Source organism: Mchenga conophoros, linkage group LG6 (genome assembly GCF_057382185.1).
Source record: "Mchenga conophoros isolate Kocher_MC1m ecotype Shallow Benthic linkage group LG6, M_conophoros_male_GT1.1, whole genome shotgun sequence".
In the NCBI taxonomy this organism is placed as follows: Eukaryota; Metazoa; Chordata; class Actinopteri; order Cichliformes; family Cichlidae; genus Mchenga; species Mchenga conophoros.
The window spans coordinates 3,274,269-3,296,817 of record NC_140531.1 but is presented as its reverse complement, the minus strand read 5'-3'; the positions used below and the strand labels follow the sequence as shown (position 1 = coordinate 3,296,817).

The following is a 22,549-nucleotide window of genomic DNA, read 5'->3' as shown; positions in this document are numbered from 1 at the left end:
ACCAACCCATGACAGCTTTCCCCAGTTAGCTAGCAGCTAATGACCAGCACACGTGTGCAGTTAATAAAAGGACAGGTAATGTTTGTTGCACTGTTATGCACACACACAGCACACTCATTTGTTTCAGTTCATCAGTAGACACTAGATAACTGGCTAATGTGTACATAATAAGCTAATACTGCTGTGTGCTATAGACTACAGTGCACGCTGTACACCTACTTACTGGTTTTTGTTGTATCAGTCTGCATCTTCCAGTTAATTTGTGTGTTTCCCCTACACCTCTGCTCTTTGCAAGTTTGTTCCCGCCTTGTAACTATCAAGGGTGAGCATTAATTAATGGTTATCATGTGACTGATGAAAGTCAGATCCTTTTATTTAGCAAAATTGTGATTAATATTTAAATGTTATTGTTCAGGGGCACAGGCAGGACTTCAACGTGCACACACATTAAAAAACAAACAAGCCTCAAGAAAAGGGCACTTGGGGCACCTATCACGGAAAGGACAGGTGCTCAAACCTGTGTACAGTCCAGACCTTTCTCTAGCTGAGAATATTCAGATATGATGAAGAAAAGAAACAACAAAAACACCCAGAAAAATCCAAGCGTTCTGCCACTGATCTTCTCACTCCCCAGATGCTTCTGATTAATCTATTTGATTTAAAAATTAATTTAAACATTTGATGTGTTTTCTATGTTTTATTATGACTAAAATACAGGTTCATGAAATTTGCAAATCATTGTTTTATTTCCATTTCATACTGTGTCCCAACTTTTTTGGAAACTGGGTTGTAATAAATAATTACAATTCTGTGATCTCACGTATATGTTTCTGTACAAATATAGGTTTTATTTTATGCACTTTATATTTCAATGTTAAAACCTTTTTTCTATTGCTTAAGTAGATGTGTGCCTTTTTTCAATCCATTGCTCAGCTGTGGCCTTTTGGTGGAGTATGCATGTTCTCCCCATGTCTGCATGGGTCCTCATGCGGATGGACAAAACTAATTACAGGCTACTGTTCAGTGCCGTTTTCCATGCATTTGAGGCCACATGGATTTACGTGGGCCTTAAAAATGGGCAAAATATTTTCTATGCATAATTTTTTGGGATTGTTTTAGAAATGCCAGCAAATATGTAAGCAAAATATGCAGATGTCATATGTATTTGTGTACATGTATTTAGAGCAAGTTGAGCCCAATACAGCAAAGGTGAAGAATTAGGGTAAGGTAGAATTACACACAAAAATACATTTCAGTCACGGCCAACGACCATTTAAAGCCCTGAGGGTGAAACTTATTTCCAGAAATTTCCTATAAAGTTTAAGAATGACTTTGACCATAAAAGCTTCCTTTGATTGATGTTGTGCCACACTCCTTGATGTGACAGCCTGCACTAAGCCCTGAAATGATACTGTCAATGTGAAACAAGTTCTAAAAGCTTCACTGACACTTACAGTGCCACTGCAGATCTATTCTTCCCGAAAGAGCACCCTTAAGAGAGTGAAATAAATACAAGCACTTAACAAAACTAGCAACTAAATCATTCAAAAGTGGGTGTACAACATTACCGATGGCACTAGCCCTTTACAGAACACAAGACTCCTCTGTGCCCTGGCAGGTGCTATTGCGGGTTTGACAGACGGCTGAATTAAATGTAGACTCACTCGCCCTGCACCCAGAGGTGTTTTCTCAGGTCTGAAATCATGCAAAAATCATCACAATAATAAATGCACATTGAATGAACACGGTCAGGGAGTGAACCATTACCCTGAAGATGTAACGCAGTAACCACATCAAACCAGCAGCAAAGGAGTGGATCTGGATGTTCATTGTGGGAGTTTTTACATTCAGTCTCTATATGGGCTGTGTGCATCTCTGCCTATCTGTGTCAGTGCAAGCAATAACCTAATGAGTCTAATAGGGCTGTTATATTTTTAATAAACACAGCAGGCAGCTGGAGTCTGCTGAGGCTCATAGCTAAATGGATGGAGAGATTGTCAATGACTCACCATGGTACACTTACTGCTGATTACAGACACGCAACACTTGCAGGGCATATGGACTGTGTGTCTGTATGTGTGTGAGTATGTGCGTGCATAGGAATACCTTTTTCTGCAAGGAAACTACTACGTGCACAGGTGCTTGCTTGTGTCTACTTATGAGTTATAGTTTTTCATTAGCACACAATATGTGTGAGTCTACACAGAGACACGTTTGCATCAATAACTTTAAAGCTAGTTGGAGCAGTTGGATGTTTTTGTGTGTGCATCCCATTACTTCCTCTCTTTGTTGGCTAAATGAAATCCCATCTTGGCAGTTTCTCCTTCTCAGCACCCATTTGCTCCCACGGTGCTACCCACACAATATTAAAAATCTCCCATGTTCCCAGCACGTTTACAAAGATAGCCAACTCACATGTCTCAAAACATGCCTTTTCTTTTCTGCGTGACGTCTTTATGTCTGTCAAACATTATCAGGTGCAGTCTCAGGTGTAAAATACAATCAAAGCATTAAAGTTTGGGAGCATTTTACTTTTTTTACTTCTATTGTTTTCCAGCAGAGCAGATTATGAAATCAACCCAGGGAGCCATAAAGCAGAGTAGATCTTCTCAATGATCAATAAGAGTTTTCATTCTTAATCAAGTTATATTAAATCGTCACACGGATTACGTTTAATAAATAACAGCTAGCATCTTAAAGTAAAATGAAACCAAACTAGTGTTTGGTTTCATTTTATGAGATGAAGGTGAAGTTCCTTATATTGGTGCTGGTTTCAAATATAAAATAATATAAAGATTTTTGAATGTATTAGTAGTATTTTAAAACTATTTATAATTATAATTATGATTAAAAGAGATGTATTGTGAAAAGGGCTTTTTATTTGAGAGTGTATTTAAATGAGAAAAGATCATGAATGGCAGGAGTTGAACTATGAACTATTTCATGCACTTTCCTTTAAAACTGCGAAGACTCAAACTAAATCATTCACCAACATTTGATGAACTATTATGTTATGAAAATACTCACCTTCATTAATTAAATAGGATTATTAAAGAGTACTGCATAAAATAAAATGACTGTAATAATACAGTGATAATGACACTGTAATACTAACTAAAAAGAAATATGCTCCTCAGTATCTATAACAGGACTACAAATGATACACATTTTGTATTTTTTCAGTACTTTATCAAAATGCATTCAGAGATAAATGTTGATTACATAGTGTACATGCCGGTATTTGGGCCTCTGACTCTACATCTTTAATGAGAGCATAATTTAAAAGAAACAAAACTAGAGATGGTTAGTGTCAGAATTCATGTTTTATCATCTCACTGCCTCCTTTATTTAATTTACACTGCCACGAGAAGCACATCGTCCTCATCTGAATAGTAATATGCAGACTGGTTTTGAGTTTGTGTTATTAGGGAGAATTAAACTAGGCTCACCTTTCACTTGCTGAGTTTATATTTCATTCCACTGCAAATCACAAATGCACCCCCCCCCCCCCCCCCCCCCAAATAACTGTGCTGTGTGCTCTGTGTTTGGAGGATGAGGTTCAAACATTTAACTTTTATTGTAGGAAGCCTATATATGAAGCATGAAAGCATCCCATTATCAGCAACAGGAAGAGTAACATGTTTTAGCATTAACACACATCCAGAGGTGACATTTCAATTTTCATGTTGACATTATTAATAAATATATCAGCTCCATTCTCTTGCATCATAAACTGGCTCATTGATGAAATAAGGGAAAGTTATCATCATCAGATATCAAATCAGATTCTAATTTTACTTTAAGATAGAAACAGCTGAATATTTGTTGATAGGAAAGCTGTCAAGTGGGTTCAAAATACAACCACCGGGCAATTGTTAGTTTCAAGAAAATTAAAAAGATGATATAGATAGAAGAAGAAATGAAATTCAGGTTTGAATATCTGCTCAACAGCTTCATGGGACACATGCTAATAGTTGTTTTATTGTTAAAGGCACAGACTGCTCGTGTGAAATGGGCATCAGCTCAAACTCTGAGTTCTGAGAAATGGATGTGATTTTTATTTTTTACTTTGATGAATTAATAACATATATTTTAAACTTTCTCTGGCATGTGCTGTACATAACTGGCAACCTAAATTTTGAATAAAGAAATGAAACAAGGCCCCATGGACAAAGCTCAATGAAAGTACACTTAAAAACCCCAAACCAAAACATTTTAGCACTTCCCTAGAAGGGCCTAGAAAGGACTTTATTTATTTATTTATTTATTTATTAAAATCAAACACTTTTTAATATATTTTTTGTAAACTCCATCCTTTTACTGCTTCTTTTTATTTAAGATGTGTTTTACCTGTGGAGGATGTTTACAGCAGGAACACAACCGAAATCTCTGAGTAGCCCAGTTTTCATCATCCCTTACTCTTCCTGCAGCTCCAGAAGTGTAACTGTTTTAAAATGTCCCTGTTTCTCTTTTTTTTTTTTTTTTTTTGAAAAATTAGTGTAAATATCTATTTGCCCGGTCAGCATGAATTTAATGATTTAACTCCTTTAAAAAAAGTCTTACATTTTTATGCCTCGGGTTCAAAGAGTATAGAGCTAAGTGAGAATCTGATGAGAACTTCATTTCTACAGTTAAACAGTTGCAGAAAAGATTATGTTGATGGAAAATTTTTCAAGCAAAAATACTACAGAATGAAACTGCCTGGAGCTGAGAATTGGATTTATTTGCTTGAACCTTTCCACATTGAAAAATAAATGGATGAAGAGTTAGGTCTTTGACATTAAATACAGCATCTTAATATAAATACATACTGAATATTTTTTTATGTACTCTCAGCTAATTTTCTCAAGTAAACCTATCCAATAAACATCTATTTGAAACGTTCTCTGGTTAAATATAAATGGAAAGCAGAGGAAACAGCTGTTTCTGAACTGGGAATATTTCCCTTTAATGACATGTACACTGTTTCTGAGCAAAGAATCACAGCTAACAAAACACAACTAAAAACACCGCTTTTTTAAAATTAAATTTAATCTTTGTTCGATAATGCTCAAAGTTATTGAAGTTGTGCTATATTTTGCAGACAGATTAGCAGTGATACCATGAGTGTTAATTAATGTTGATTCTTGATGGTTTCCTTCAAAACAAAAATGAGTCTTCTTGAATGGCTGCAAGTGTAATAGATCATTTTTAAAAAGTAAGTAGTTACATCATTAGTTTACTACCAAAGAAGTTGAACTACAGACTTACAATATATGATTTCAGTCAATGTAAAATAGAAATTCACTTAATTCAATTTAAAAACAAGCATTTTAAAGTATTAATCTTAAGTAAATCACAGAAGTATTATTAGAAAGTGAATAAAAGACTCCTGAAGTTTTTTGTGGTGATTTTTTAAAATAATTCAGCACTCTTCAGAATCAAAATTACAATTTGCTTTAAAATTAATTAAAAGTAACATTAGCAATAATCCCACTTAGAGTATATATATATACATATATATATATATATATATATATATATATATATATATATATATATATATATATATATATCACACACCAAAAAAAAAAAAAAAAAAAAAGCAGGCAGAAAGTCTCTCAGCTTTGTCAATGTTCTGCTCTCACATCATGTCATTCAATTACACTAACAATAACAACAACAACATTAATAATAATAGTAATAATAATAATAATATTTAAAGAAGAAGTAAATTCCTGCTTTCTTCAGTTTGCCATGCAATCTTACTGCACATGGCTTCACACACACCTGTTTTAGGTCCAGTAGACTTCATTGTATTTTTTGTATAAGTACCGTACAGTTAAATAAAATGCAATGCCTGCAGGACTTTAGCCCCCAGACCTTTTCTGTGGTTTACAAAATACTGTAAATAGCGGTACATGAGTACAGTACGAAAGAAAAGAGTGGAGACAGTGAAAAATGCCAGTGTTGAATAAAATGTGGAAAGAAAATTGAGGGGGGGTGAAGGGAAAGAGAATTTAAAAAGTAGAATGTAAAGAAGAAAAATAACACATCAATGCGTCTTAAGAGAACTTGGGGGACGGAGAACCAAGACAATGATGATATATAAAAAGTTCAGAGTCCAGTGTAATTAACAACAATAACAAACTCCATCCTGGAGCTGACACACTAACATTTCGTCCTGGTCAGTTGTGTTCAATCTGTGGTTCAATAAGGGTTAAAAGAGAGAGAGAAGAGCGCAGCCTTCATAATGACACCACCCTCCCTCTTCGTTATTCTCCAGACTACATCCAGAAACCGTCAAGCTCGTGCTCCCGGCGTTAGCGCACGTACACACGCGCACTCAGCCTTCGTCTCTCCATCTTTGTGTCCATTCAAACTCACTCAGTCACACGCACACACACACCTGCTGACGGAGGAGAGGAAGAAAAAGGAGAAGAGGGGACAACGGCGGATCACGGGGCGCATTAACGCATCCGGTCTCCCGAAAAAAAAAAAAAAAAAACGAGAAGAGAGGAGCTACCGTCACTCCGCTCCTTCAAGGTAAGGACTTTTACAGAGATGAAGAGCCTTGCTCGGCTGCTCTCAGGTGGCAAATGTTCAATGCATGCTCGTGTAGAAGTTGTACACTGAGTGTGGATGTGGAGCTCCAGTGGATTAATTGGAGTGAATGAATGGTGAGTTGTTACTGGCTCCTGTTAATTAGGAAACTACACACAGGAGTTTTCAACAGTTGCACAGCTTGCACAGCGAGACAGCTGGTTTGAGAGTTGTTTGATTATTTAAAGGTACTATGGCACGGCAAATGGGTGCTGGAAAGCCTACTGTTGAAAAATTAGAGTGACATTTGAGACATGCGGACGTTTTTTTTTTTCGTTATTAAAAAGCTTAATTTATTAAAATTGCTCTTGTACTCTGTACAAAGTTTCACACACTCTCACTGATAGCTCATTGTTGGATAAGCAGGCACAATAACCTCATTCGCAACAGGTTCACTAACTGTATCATTAAGCTGTGGCAGGTGTTACAAGTCACTGGGTGTCACTGACACTTTGCCACATCCTACCTGCATTCATATCATGGACATATTTCCCAAATTTTCATACACACCCTGTGGACCAGAACATCCCTGATCTGTGTGATTTCAACATACAGCACCACAACTCTATTTTCACAAAGTTTTCTAACATGTTTCACTTTATTTTTAAAACAGTGTAAAGTTAGGTACATAATATACAGTAATGTGCTTACAGAATTCAGCTTTTAATGATAAATATTACAAGTTTAAAATGTAACCATGCTTGATCAGAAGAACTGACCTATTAAAAAAAAAGAGTGTTGCCTGAGGGCACTGCGGCACTAACTGATCCCCACATAGTGAGCTGTTTTCTTTACGCTGTCAGATTGAGATTGTTTTTCACTGCGTTTTTTAGTTGCTAGTTTGTTTTTAGTTTGTATTTCAGCAATCATTTTATGTCTGAAATAGAAACTTAATTTGCATGGCTGGGGTTGACACTTAAGACCACACTGACCTGGTAGACGGTTGTTAAGTCAGGCTTAACACTGTTAAGGTGTTCAGAAATGCGTATGAATGCAGGACAGTTATGAAGAGCTCAAAGGGTTTAGTCTAGTCCGTTTAAAACGTCAACCTACATTCCAGCCTGACCCGAGTATGAGTGGACTAGGGTCAGGTCGGGCCAGAGTGATGTCAGTTTCGTCATCAGATGGATGGCTGCGTGCCTGCTTGGTTTTTGAGAGCACCCGCACTCGTCTGCAGATAATTTATATCTACATTATATCATAATCTCATTATAGGTCGCAATTTGGTATAATTGAGGCCTTAAAATATCAGACATTGTTAAATAATGGTAAGTACTGCAGTAGCCTACTTACATATAACTGTACTGCAGATATTATCTAGCTTGTTGCGTTATGGAGATCACCTGATTTTACTTGGTATTTCTATAGATAAATGCAGCACCAAATACATAGAGACTGATGAAGCTACTCAGCTACTCAGATCAGTCAGTGCAGATTTTTATTCACCTTGAAATACAGATTTTGAACAGAAGACTACATCATGACATATGTAAAGCTGGAAAGCTCACAATGCACTAAAGCATCCATGCTCATTGTGGAGCTTCATGTGATATACTGTAGGAAGTGAAATGATGAGAGAATAATTAAGTATTGCTTCTCTCTGGGTATAATTGATTTCTGGCAATTGTGGTTGTACCATAAATATTCAACCCTAACATATAACTACTAATACACCTTTTCAACCTTTTACATTGGCATTTGTTAATTTGGACTGAATAGTAAATGACTTACTTCGTGTATTTAATGTAGTCACCTGGTCATTAATGTTGTATTAATTGTCAATACATTCGTATTTTGCGGGAATTTAATTTAACCTCTTGGCTTGTGTGAATGTAGCAAAAGAATAATTAAAGCGATAATAACATTTTTTTTAGAAAGACAAAAAAGAGGAAAAAACTACAACAAAAGTGGGTTTCTGTGAAGTAGCTAAATATTTTCTCATGAGTAATTTAAGGAGATCTGTTTTTAGATCCCTCCAATTTCAGACTTCTATGAAATAAGTAAAGAGTCTATGGTCACAGACAAAAGTAAGAAAAACGTCCCTTTTCTTTTCTTTAATGACCACAACACTGCATTGCTGTAGGGAAGGAAAGAAAGTGCTGGTGATGACAGTGCAGTAAAGTGAGCAGCTGTCACAATGACAGATTTGAAATTAGCATTATAAACAATGTAAATTGCGCAGCAGCAACACCTAAATTGAAAGAAACTTGAATTGAATTAATTTAAATGAATTCAGATTTTCATATTAGGAAAGATTATTCAAGTGATCTCAACCTGATTGTGGACTGACACAAACCCAGCAGCCTCATGAGGCACAATATGTTTACAAGGTGATTAGATCCCACATTAAAAAGTACTGGAATTAATATTAAAGAGTGTTTCGTATTTACTGGTTTCTCTGGGATCCCCGTGGATCATCCCCCCCAAACTGAGTTAAGCCAGTAAAAATTATTTAAGCTATCATTTGAGCGTTTGCCTTTCATTAAACTCTACTGCCTACAACAGATTTTAATGACAAGTTACAGGTTTAGAATTTGAATGGTTGAATGCATCTTTAAAGTAATAAACTGCATTAAAAAAGGTTTGTGTTATTTAGCTGAAAATTTCACTGTGTAGTTTAGTATGTTAATGCATTTAAAAAAAGCACTTAATTTGTGATAATAGAATTTCTGTGGAATGTCTACCTTTTCTAATATGTCAGGTGACAGGTCTTTAAAAATGTTTTTTCTTCCTTCCAGACAGTCCGTTGTGTTTCATGCAGGTGTATGTGAATTTAAATTTAAAACTAATTTGTATTACTGTGCAACAGGTTTTTATTGTCTTTTTCTAAAACAAAGCAGTGTATTTGATGTTCAAGTGTGATTGGTAAGTGAGGAGGTCCTCATCAGAACCATAGCTTTTGTTCTATTCGTGTACAAAAAGTTGTCACTGTTTTTCTGATGTCTTTGAGAAACATTCTCTTTATCAGTGATTGTTATAATATAATTTGAATATCCCCATGCATCCTGAAAAAAGACCAACTATAACATATCGCTATCAGAAGTAGTGGTGCTGTTAAATATTTGCATCCAGCTACTTAATTCTGTATATTTAGACCATATAAAAATATATATCATAAAAATATGACCAGAACAAAATTACAAAATGTAGCCATTTCATCTTGTTCAAAGCTTTGTGTTGTACTGATTGCTCTCATTTGTTCAGATTCGGTACAATATCTTAACTCTATCAACATCTTAGGTGCTTTCCATTGTACTTTTTGCTCTTTCTTGGTTGTTTGAGCTGACTGTAGGGAATTAACAGGCATTTCCCTTGAACAGTGGTACAAAGGATTTGGCTTTTTTTTTTTTTCTTTTTTGCTACATTTGGCAAACAATAAAATTAAATAAATTAAATCACAGCAAAGTTGATGAAGAGGCAGTGCCTGTCCATCAAGTGGTTCAAAAATAGTTTTTTTAAATTGTAAAGCAGTGTACATTCATTAAAGGAAAAGACTAAAAAAAATCAAGATATTTATTAATAGTTCATTATCATATACAGTACTTGCCCAAAAGAACCCACACAAAAGAAACCTCACAACTTATTGTGCTTTGTGTGTTCAGGTTATACATGTCAACTTTGTATAAATAGTTGGCCTCGACATTATATGACTTAAGATAACCATAACTAAGGCTAGACAGTGACACAAGACTGGTTCCTCTACTCAGATGCCCTTATATACACCTTTAAAAGATGTTTATCAAAATAAAACACTATTTGTGGGCAGGCTGGTGATCTTCATGTGTTCTTTTACTTTGACATGCCGCAAACGGTCGCAGCAGACGGCCCCGCCCCTCCCTGAGCCTGGTTCTACTGGAGGTTGATTCCTGTTAAAAGGGAGTTTTTTTCTTCCCACTGTGGCCAAAGTGCTTGCTCATAGGAGGTCATATGATTGTGGGATCTACCTTACAATCTAAAGCACCTTGAGGCCACTGTTATTGTGCTTTGGTGCTGTATAAATAAAATTGAATTGAATATTTACATTGATTCTAGTTATGTATTATTTTGTGACTAGTTCATTGTAAGGGATAACCAAACATTTAAGCCTTCTGTGCCATTTAGGCTGTTGACTCTTTGGCAATGGAAAGTAGTTTGTCACATAATATTTACCATTTCCATTAAAATGCTCAGGGCTCTTGAATCGGCCGTGTTGGGAAAGCAATATGGTTTGTAAGCTTCTTAGTTTGCCACTGATTGCTGAAGGGGTTTCTAAAGTCATACTTCAGACACCTGAAGGTCTCTTGGGCAGCTTTTTTTTTCTATCTTGTGTTCCCTAACACTTTTCATGTTCCAGAGGAAAAGCTGCTTTTTCTTTTCTTTTTTTTCTTTTTTTACCACTCAATTACTGTGTGATTTTGAGTTTACACCAGGTGTGAATGGTTTCTGTTAGAGGAAATGTTCTGTGCAAGGGGCAAATGCCCAGTGCTCAAGGTCAAACAAGTGTGTTAGGAAAGAAAAATCGTTTTCTTGACAAATTACTTTTCTTACCAATAAATGCATGATTTGTGTGTGACAAAATTACTTTTTTTTACACAGTGCTTTAAAACAGATTAAAAGAATTGAACAAATTAAAAATAATTCTCAAATGTTCCATTCTACAGCTTTACCCACAAGGATGTTGGCATCCAGCACACATCTATGATGCAAATGACATATTTAAATGAATGAGAGATGACTGCTCTGATTTGTGAATACTGATAAAGTTATTAATATAAATGCAAAGCGTTATCCTATTCATTTCCTGTTGTAGAAGAGACTGGGGCTATGAATCTTGGAGTCATAAGGACTTGACATCACATAGGGAGGCTGACAGAAAGAGAAATTCAGCCTCCATAATGTCAAACATAGGAGTGCTACTGTAATACAAGCCTATATATACAATGCATCAAACTTTATGTAGCACAGTATTGAAGCAGAAAATGTAGATACTACATCTGTATCTGCAAGATGGGAAACATGTGCACATGGTTATCCTTTTTCTTTTTTTCACCTCATTTATTTCTGAAGGTGTGATGATATGATTTCAAGTTCCTTCTCGCTGTGTTATCTTGAAAATATGAAAAAAATAAAAACATTTTAAAACCATGTTACTATTTCACATTAAACAGACCTTATAAATCACAGATCATGGACAGGTTTGTGCTGTAAGTAAGATCCTTTTAATAATACAAAAGAAATAAATGTATATCTTTAACTTTGGTGACAATATTTACTGTCTATACAGGGACATACTGTACTCTGCTTATGCATAAACTGGCTACACATGAATATGGTGGGCAGCAGAAATGTGATATGTGGCAATTTCAACTCAATGTGTTATGGACATTTCTCTGAATTACTTTACATTGAACTTACTGCATAAATACAACATTGTAAAACGAATTATTAAAAATGCCCAGTCAGAGAAGTTTATTTTTCATGTCATAGCCGTCTACTGATATCGACCATATGGCTCCCTTCTTCAAAAAAACTTTGACTTAGATTGTTAGCTATAGAAGATTTTCTCAGTATTATGTTAGGGTCTTTACCTTATAATGTAAAATGCATTGAGGCCACTATTTTGATTTGGAACCATATAAATAAAACCAAATTAAATTTCACATTCTGATAGCTTTCCTTTGTAAACCTCTTTACCTCTTAACCTCTTTCAACTTGAAGTTAATTTTCAAGAGGTGACAATAGTTGTAATGCAAATGGCACATGGCAGCTGAACAATAAGCACTAAAAGAGGAAAAGCAAAAATCCCTCATTTGAAAATTCCGGAAAATACAAAGAAGATGATTGTTTTTATATTTGTGTTCTCTAAATACTTTGTGTGAACAATACCATTTATGTGTGCCGCAATTACAGTGATAGGACAAAGAGGTTATTTGGGTTGGGTTTTAGAAGTCATCGGCCTTCTGTTCAGGATCTGAGAACAGTTTGAATGGTCACCTAATGTGTGACAAAAGAATCCGCTGTGATGTTCATAATTGTCTGGGCTGTCTTATTTGTCTGTAAAAGTTTTTCTTTAGCCCTAAAATTACTGCAGTTGATTTATCAGAGATGTGGAGAGCACAGGAGTGTTTGAAGAAAGAAATACACCCGGTTAACAGCAGACAATTTACTGCATTTTAAATTATGCAGTCCATGTATTATTAGTAAAACTAGTGTTCAGACAAATCCTGCAGTTTCCCATAAATTCTGTGTAGTTTATTCCCTACATTCAGGTTGAGGGGTCATATGATGATGCTTTGATTGCACAATCCCAAGTAACAATATAGAAAATAGTTGAAAAAAAATCTTATTCTGTGGGGGCAGGGAGTGCTAGCTCATTTTAGGTTTGACAGCATTTTTTTTAGTAGGTAAAAAACATGAATTGAGCTGCGGTTTGGGGAAGGCCTCGGAGTGGACGTCAATAAGGTGGTTGAGGATTCCATAAAATGGACCGGATGAGCTCGGAAAATTATGAAGGAATGCCGAGAGAAGAGATCAAAGGAAATGTCAGACAACAAAAGACCTTGATAGATGAATGAGGGAAACCCTCGATCAGGTAGCGATGTGGCTTGACTCGGAACTGAAGCTCTGACAGTGCCACATGACAGGATTTTGAGACTTGAGGTAATGACTCATAAACGCTTATCTTGGAGTAGAAGATGGAGAGGGGGTGGTTGGCTGGATAATTTACTTTGGGTAAGGTAGCAATAACTACTGTGCCCAGTTACCTAACAGACCTTTTCGATGTGTATAGCCAAAGAGAGCACTTAGATCCTCTTACCAACTGCTCTAAGTGCAACCAAGGGCCCAACAAAAGACTAGAGGGGACCGAGCTTTTGAAATTGCCATGCCTAAACTCTGGAATAATCTTCCAATCGATGTCCGCATGTCAGAATCCATTGCATTGTTTAAATTGTGCTTAAAAACTCACCTGTTCCATTTAGCCTTTAGCAAATCAGTTCGAACTTCCTCCTGGTCTATATTTGTGCTATGTAACTGTAACTGTAACTATAACTGTTTTATAACTGTTTTTGTTGCCATTTGTTGTAATCCGCTTTGCTGCCTTGTGTGAAGCACTTTGTTGGTCAGTGTCCTTTTTAAATGTGCTATAGAAATAAATATTGATTGATTGTGCTGATTTCTGAAATGAACACAGGTGACAATCAGCAGTTTTGGGAGGGTTTGTTAAATTGAAAGACTGATTAGAGGAGAACCACCTTCCATAAAGACAACCCTAACAGAGAGCCAAGTAGAATTCCACCAAGCGGCACAGCTGAACCTCATAGAAGATGATATTGACATTTGAGATGTTGTCAGAACTGTGAGTCGGCTTAGAGAGCTGTCTCAAATGTCTGTGTCAAGGATAGAGGGTTTAGATAATGCTAGTGAAAGTACATGAGAAGTGAAGGGATGCCTTGAGGAATTATGCGCATGGTGGAGCTCAGAGAGATAGAGGACGGAACCTAGCATCCTGGTGTCACGAAGGTTTGCTGGTGGTGTGCGAAGTCAGGATAGATGGCAGAGAAACTGGCATCCTGGTGCTGGAAGGGTTTGCTGATGTATTTTGCAGAGGAGGGAACAAAGTGGTGAAACTGGCATAAGGAATGTTTACTGCTGTGTTGGCAAATGACTGATATGGAGAAGATGACTGGAAACATGGTGCCAGGAATGTGCACTGTTATATTTTGTGAAAGACAGATAGATGCAGGGAAAAAGCTTGCTGTTACATTTGTGGAAAAGGGATAGAGGGAAGAGAAACTACCCGAAAATGTTGCTACTACAAATTGCAAAAGAGGGATAGAAGAGCAACAAACTAGCAAGCTGGTGCTGATAAGTTGTTTGCTGCATTTACAAATGAGGGATATTTCAATTCAATTAAATTCAATTAAATTCAGTTAGGGCTGCTCGATTATGGCAAAAATGATAATCACGATTATTTTCACTGAAATTGAGATCTCGATTATTTGACAATATTTATTTAACAATAACAATGTATTGAATTATGACTTTAAAAAATAATATAAAATAGTGTGCAAATACTGATAACAGTGCAAATGTTTGCAATATAAGAAATAAATGAAAAATGTAAGCATCTATGTTTAGTGAACTTTGCAGTGTTGCTCTGTGGTGCAGCTATGACACCGTAGCAAAGTTTACACACTATGTCTACTTGATCCACGTCTGACTCCGCGAACCCATAATGTTTCCACACCACTGAAGTTTTTTTTTTTTAAACCTCTTTTCAACCAACAGCAGTCGCTCTCCTCTCTAAATAACTTCTGCTTAGCTTTCCGAGCTTCCCTCTGGTCCTCTTAATTGTTGTGATGTGTGTTCGAAATGCAGAGAGGTGTGCTCGATTTGCCACACGGAGCAGCGCGGGAGTAAAGCATGAGGGAGGTACTAATAATCGGCTCAGTCATTTTTAATGATCGTTGAAAGCCCAGATCGTAATCGCGATTAGAATTCGATTAATTGAGCAGCCCTAAATTCAGTTTTATTCATGCAGCACCAAATCACAACAACAGTCACCTCAAGGCGACTGTAAGGTAGACCCTACAATAATACATACAGAGAAAACTCCAACAATCATATGACCCCCTATGAGCAAGCACTTTGGTGACAGTGGCACGGAGACAGAGAATCTGGCATCTTAGTGCTTAAATTGCTGCTGCTTCGCATATGAAGGCTAGATGCGGAGAAACTGGCATCACACTGGTAGTAAAACTTGCTTCTGCATTTTGCAAATGAGAACCTGGCATCCCGGTGTCAAGAAGTTTGCAACTGCATATTGCAAAGGAAGGATAGTAGAGCATTTCTTTTCTTTTTTTTGCAAACAATAGATGGCGCATAACTGACATCCTGAAGACAGAAGGTTCCTCTGCTGCTTTTTGCAATGATAGATGCAGAAAAGCTTGTTGGGAATGAGGGATAGAGAAAGAATCTGGCATCCCAGTGCTGGAAAGGTTCACTGCTGCTTTGCATATGAAGGATTGATGTGGAAAAACAAGCATCCCAGTGGTAGAAATATTTGCTGCTGCATTTGCGAAAGACGGATAGAGTGAAGACAATCTGGCATCCCGGAGCCAAAATCTTGCTGCTGCATTTGCAAAGGAGGGATGGAGAAAGAGAATCTGGCACCCTGGTGCCAAAAGCTTGTTTGTTTGAGTCTGCATGTGCCTATTAGTCTATGTTTATTTGTCAGGTCAGGTCTTAGACTCCAACTCTCTCAGAACATCTCAGCCCCCCCCCCCCCCCCGACGGGGCGCCTATCTCCCCTCATTACATTCCCTGTGGGTCGCCGATGCTCCCAACCGTCGATGCATTGGTGGTTCTCTCTGCCCAGGGCTGGGTGCTCGGGTGTGTGGGCTCACTCCTGGTGGCAACTTGGCGGGGTCTGGCACCCATGGTTCAGTTGCGCCCCTTCCGGGGTGTGTTGGGCCCTCAGATCTTGGGTCTCTGGGCCCGGTGTTGGTCCGCTGCGGTGTAGCCGGTTGCTGGCGGAGCCTGTGGCCATGTTGCCGCAGCCCCCTGTAGCTCTGCACCTTGGCTGCTGGGTGACCACCCTGTCTGGGGTATTGTTACTGGTACTTATGCTTATGTTAGTTGTTGCTGTGATTTCCCTACTGTATTGTTCTCTTTTTTTCCAGCAGGTGATCAAGTGGATTTTTAGTGTCTTTTCTCACTCTTCCCCTCTGTTTTTCTTTCCCTCTCCTTTTGTTGAGCCTCTTCCCAACTTCTCTTTTCTTCATCTTTCTTTTTCCTATCCCCTTATCCTGTCTGACTGCCATAACTTAAAAGTAAAAAAAATAAATAAATAAATAATTAAGATTGAATAAACTATGACAATCAAGTGGACCAGTATGGCAAAAACCGTAATGATCCACTTGGGAAAATAAATCTGTTGGGTGTTTTTCTTGACGTTGCTACAGTGCCAGAGAGGACAAGCAAAGAAAAAAAAAAAAGCTTTTTGCTGCATTTGCAAAGGAGGGATAGAGGGAAGAGAACTTGGCATCCTGGTGCCAAAAACAATGCTGCTGCATTTTATGAAGTAGGGATAGATTGAAGGGAAACTGGCAACTTGTTGGTAGAACTCGTTTGCTAGAGATAGAGAAAGAGAACCTGGCATCCCGGTGCCATAAAAACATACTGCTGCATTTTGCGAAAGAGGGATAGACGGAAGAATATTGTTGTAGGGTCTACCTTATAATATAAAGGTGACTGTTGTGATTTGGCACTATATAAATGAAACTGAATTGAATTGAATTGAATCGACCTGGTATCCCTTAGGCCCCATCCTCAATTCAGAGATGGTCTAACACAAGGGTTAACTAAGGGTTTTTGCTTAGGCATCAGTTGTCCTTCTGCTATCCTGGATTGGATGGAACTTTCTTGGATTAACTGAAGGCTTTTCAGAGAGGTTTTAAGACATCCTGATAATAATGAATTACAGTAGTCCAGCCTGGAAGTAATAAATGCATGAACTCGTTTTTCAGCGTCACTCTGAGACAGGATATTTCTAACTTTAGAGATGTTGCACAAATTGAAGAACGCAGTCTTACATATTTGTTTAATATGTGCATTGAAGGACATATTCTGGGTCAAAAATGACTCCAAGGTTCCTCACAGTGTTACTGGAGGCCAAGTTAAGGCCATCCAGAGTAAGAATCTGGTTAGATACCATATTTCTAAGATTTTCAGGGCCTCAGTTTTATCTGAATTAAGAAGCAGAAAGTTAGCGGCCATCCAGGTCTTTATGTCTTTAAGACATTCCTGCAGTTTAACTCATTGGTGTGTGTTATCTGGCTTCATTGCCAGATAGAACTCGATGTCATCAGCAGAATATCAGTGAAAATGTATGCTACGTCTTCTAATGATTTTGCCTAAGGGAAGCATGTATAATGTAAACAGAATTGGTCCTAGCACTGAACCCTGTGGAACACCATAGTTGACCTCAGTGTGTGAAGAGGACTCTCCATTTACATTAAAAAATTGGAGTCTATTAGATAGATATGATACAAACCACTGCAGCACAGTACCTGTAATACCTACAGCAGAGGTGGGACCAAGTCATTGTTTTGCAAGTCTCAAGTAAGTCTCAAGTCTTTATCCTCAAGTCTCAAGTCAAGTCTCAAGTAATGTCAGGCAAGTCAGAGTCGAGTCTCAAGTCACTGGTGTAAAAGTCCGAGTCAAGTCACAAGTCTGAAACTTTGAATTTCAAGTCCTTTCGAGTCTTTAAAAAAAAAAACGAAAAAATAATGTTGCAGTTATGCTAAATGTAAATATTAGACCATGTAATTTTAAAATCTGTGTTTTTCTCAACACATGACAAAATAGTGAACTTAGAAAATATACACAAATTGTGAAATTGCACCTCTTTAAAATGCAGCTCAATTAAACTTAGCTCCAAGAATAATTTTCACCGACAGTTCTGAGATACGCTGCATGTTATTCTTGGATGCGGTTGTAGGACCAGCTTTAAAATCGCATGACAAAAATATCATACACATTAAAAAAAACTGTATCACCAACGTAGCCTGGAAAACATTTGCTAGTTAGATGAAGTCAGCTATCTCATCTTAGCATATTTATATGCATATTTATAATTATACGGTTCTTGGAGTGAGTGCATACACTCATGAAGTTTAGTAACTTCCGGTCACTGCAACAAGCCCAGGTACAGTTTACCGACGGATGGGTGCAGGACCTTGAAATGCACCGTGTAGAACGAAAGACCATCGTACGTATCATAAGTTTACCAGTCTCACAAATCGTCTTCATAAATACACATTCGTTAACCGTTTATTAATATAACCTTTGAGCTCAACGGTAATTAATTAGTAGTGGAAATAATTTCTGGTAGCATCACAGAAATGTAGCAGTGACAATAATATTGTATGCTGTAATCGTACTGGGCAATTAGTGATACAAAAAACCTTTTTTATCCTGTGAATAAAAGTATGTGTTTTTGTCAGTGTACCATAATAACAGAAGCGAAACGCAATATTGTGTCAGGACAATTTACTATTTATGCACAATAAATAAAGGAGCATAGCGCGACAATTTCTGTTCAGCGCCAGACTTGCTTGTAACCTATATCACCAATTATGTTAAGAAAAATGACGCATTAACTACAACAGCAGACTGACCTTTGTGTAAATGCTTGGAGCAGACTAACCTGTGAGCTGGAGTGTTCTAGGACGTTATATTTGATCTTTGAATGGCTGCAATCCAGTCGCCTCTTTGTTACTTCGGAAACATGGCTCGAACAATTTCTCTTCAACGACGTAATCCGATAACAACCGATCTCTTTACCCGTCGGCTTCCCGTGGCTGTCATGCGACCGGCTATTGCAGTTAATAATACAACAGCTTCTTGACATTTTTGTGTTTCTTTTTATCGCTGTGTGACTGATTTTAATTGAAAGCCTGCGTGCGCTACTACCGCTTGCCACGAGTTCCCAGAATCCTTTGCGGTTCTACCCGTGAATGACGTCACATTTTCAATCTCCATATAATATGCATGTTAAATTTTATATTTGGGGTAAAATATCAAGTCTTTTCAAGTAAACCGGTTCAAGTCCAATTCAAGTCCCAAGTCATTGGTGTAAAAGTCCAAGTCAAGTCACAAGTCTTAGAACATTTTTTCAAGTCAAGTCTAAAGTCATAAAATTAATGACTCGAGTCTGACTCGAGTCCAAGTCATGTGACTCGAGTCCACACCTCTGACCTACAGCATGTTCTAATCGCTCTAATAGGATATTATGGTCGACAGTATCGAACGCTGCACTGAGGTCTAGCAGGACAAGCACAGAGATGAGTCCACTGTCAGAGGCCATAAGAAGATAATTTGTAACCTTCACTAAAGCTGTTTCTGCACTGTGTTGAGCTCTGAAACCTGACTGAAACTCTTCAAATAAACCATTCCTCTGCAGATGATCTGTTAGCTGTTTGACAACTACTCTTTCAAGGATGTTTGATATGAAAGGAAGGTTGTAGACTGGCCTATAATTAGCTAAGACAGTTGGGTCTAGAGATGCTTTTTGAGTAAAGGTTTAACTACAGCCAGCTTGAAGGCCTGTGGTACATGGTGGTTTGGAGGAAATAATTATTGAAGTTAACTCAGAAAGATCAATTGGAGAAAAAGAGTCTAACTTAATATCAGTGGTACTAAAAGTAGCTGTAGATAATATTACATCTGTGAGATGATTATTGGTAATTTTTTCTCTACTGATTAAAATGTTATTTGTGAAGAAGTTCATGAAGTCATTACTAGTTAACGTTAAAGGGATGGTTGGCTCAAAAGAGCTCTGACTTTTTGTCAGCCTGGCTACAGTGCTGAAGAGAAACCTGGAGTTGTTCTTATTTTCTTCAATCAGTGATGAATAGTAAGATGTTCTGGCTTTGCTGAGGGATTTCTTATAAAGCAACAAACTATTTCTCCAGGCTAAATGATGATCTTCTAAATTTGTGACATTTCCTCTCGAGCTTACGAATTGGAGAGGTTTACCATCTGTTTTAGGCTGTGTTTGAGAATTATGCCACGGAGTCTAATACTTCTGATTTGAGGCCTTGGTTTTCAGAGGTGGGACCAAGTCATTGTTTTGCAAGTCTCAAGTAAGTCTCAAGTCTTTATCCTCAAGTCACAAGTCAAGTCCCAAGTAATGTCAGGCAAGTCAGAGTCGAGTCTCAAGTCACTGGTGTAAATGTCCGAGTAAAGTCACAAGTCTGAAACTTTGAATTTCAAGTCCTTTCAAGTCTTAAAAAAAAAAAAAAAAACGAAGAAAGAATGTTGCAGTTAAATGTAAATATTAGACCATGTAATTTTAAAATCTGTGTTTTTCTCAACACATGACGAAATAGTGAACTTAGAAAATATACACAAATTGTGAAATTGCACCTCTATAAAATGCAGCTCAATTAAACTTAGCTCCAAGAATAATTTTCACCGACAGTTCTGAGATAAGCTGCATGTTATTCTTGGATGTGCTTGTAGGGCCGGCTTTAAAATCGCATGACAAAAATATCATATACATTAAAAAAAACTGTATCACCAACGTAGCCTGGACAAGATTTGCTTGTTAGATGAAGTCATGATCTCATCGTAGCAAGAGAGAAGCACCACCTACCGTTCTTTATGCAACTTCAACTGTCGGAGAAAGTTGGAAGTTGTTCCATCTCTGTCTGTGATTCTCTTCTTGCATGTTTTGCATATTGCATTTCGGTTTTTTGTTGACTACTTCATAGTTTATGTACCTGAAAAAAATAACTCCTTGCAGCATTTTTGAGCGTTTTTTTTTTAAAATCTGGTTAATTTGATTGACTGTGCTACAGCTCACGCACACATATGTACGGAGTGTGGTTTGAATAAATAAATCAATGAATTGAATTAATGGTGCACACTTTCTATATAATATGTATGTTGAATTTTATATTTGGGGTGAAATATCAAGTCTTTTCAAGTAAACCGGTTCAAGTCCAATTCAAGGCCCAGGTCATTGGTGTAAAAGTCCAAGTCAAGTCACAAGTCTTAGAACATTTCTTCAAGTCAAGTCTAAAGTCATAAAATTAATAACTCAAGTCTGACTCAAGTCCAAGTCATGTGACTCGAGTCAACACCTCTGTTGGTTTTCACCTGAGCTACAGTATCCAGAGTTGTACGTAGTGAGGAGTAGTGATGGTAAATTTGATTCTTTTTACTGAACCGAGTGTTAATGAGTCACTCACCAAAGTGAATCGGGTTTTTTGAGTCATTTGATTCACTGAGTCAGTTGACCAGAGAGTGCAAAGAATGTACATTTTCACTCCAACTTAATTTGTTTCTCTTTTCATGTAAATCCTACTGCTAAGATGAATGATTCTAAAAAACAACAACTATTTTATAGAGCAAAAACATTTCTAAAATTAAGCAATTTCCTATCAAAATTGCTTAATAAACATTTATTTTGTTTATTTTATTAGTATTTTCCTTAAATGTGTTAATTATATATTTTCTTCGAACACCTTGTTCGAACATAAGAGTGTCAATAAGTGCACGTGGCACCAGAACGCTCTAGGCCGTAGGTCGATGATCGATTTTGTAATCGTATCACCAGACCTGCGACCATATGTTGTGGACACTCGGGTAAAGAGAGGGGCTGAGCTGTCAACTGATCACCACCTGGTGGTGAGTTGGATCAGGTGGCGGGGGAGGACGCTGGACAGACCTGGTGCACCTAAACGTGTAGTGAGGGTGTGCTGGGAACGTCTAGCAGAGGCCCCAGTCCGAGAGATCTTCAACGCACACCTCTGGCGGAGCTTCAACAGCATTCCGAAGGAGACTGGGGACATTGAGTCCGAATGGACCATGTTCAGCATCTCCATTGCCGAAGCTGGTGCATTGAGCTGCGGCCGCAAGGTGGTTGGTGCCTGCCGTGGTGGTAATCCCCGAACCAAATGGTGGACATCAGAGGTGAAGGGAGCCACCAGGCTGAAGGAGTCCTATCGGGCTTGGTTAGCCTGTGGGACTCCGGAGGCGGCCGACAGGTATCGACAGGCCAAGCGGAATGCAGCTCGGGCAGTGGCTGAAGCAAAAACTCGGGTGTGGGAGGAGTTCGGAGAGGCCATGGAAAAAGACTTTTGGACTGCCTTGAAGAGATTCTGGCAAACCGTCAGGCGTCTCAGGAGGGGAAAGCGGTGCTCTACCTGCACTGTGTATAGTATATGCCAGAGTGCTGGAAAGGAGAGTTTGTCCGCTAGTTGAACCTCGGATACAGGAGGAACAATGCAGTTTTCGTCCTGGTCGCGGAACACTGGACCAGCTCTTTATCCTCTCGAGGATACTTGAGGGTGCATGGGAGTTTGCCCAACCAGTCTACATGTGTTTTGTGGACTTGGAGAAGGCATTTGACCATGTCCCTCGGGGTGTCCTGTGGGAGGTGTTGCGGGAGTATGGGGTGTCTGGCCCATTGCTACGG

The 22,549-nt window shown here is 37.9% G+C and overlaps 1 protein-coding gene across 1 annotated transcript in view; it reads left to right on the top strand.

Annotated features, from left to right (window-relative positions):
- Positions 1 to 6,262: 6,262 nt before the first annotated feature.
- tenm3 (teneurin transmembrane protein 3) overlaps positions 6,263 to 22,549 on the top strand; it is an 810,020-nt gene continuing 793,733 nt past the window's right edge. The window contains exon 1 of the mRNA XM_085275827.1: positions 6,263 to 6,525. The gene's annotated coding sequence lies outside the window, so the exon portion shown is untranslated. The remainder of the gene's footprint in view (positions 6,526 to 22,549) is intronic.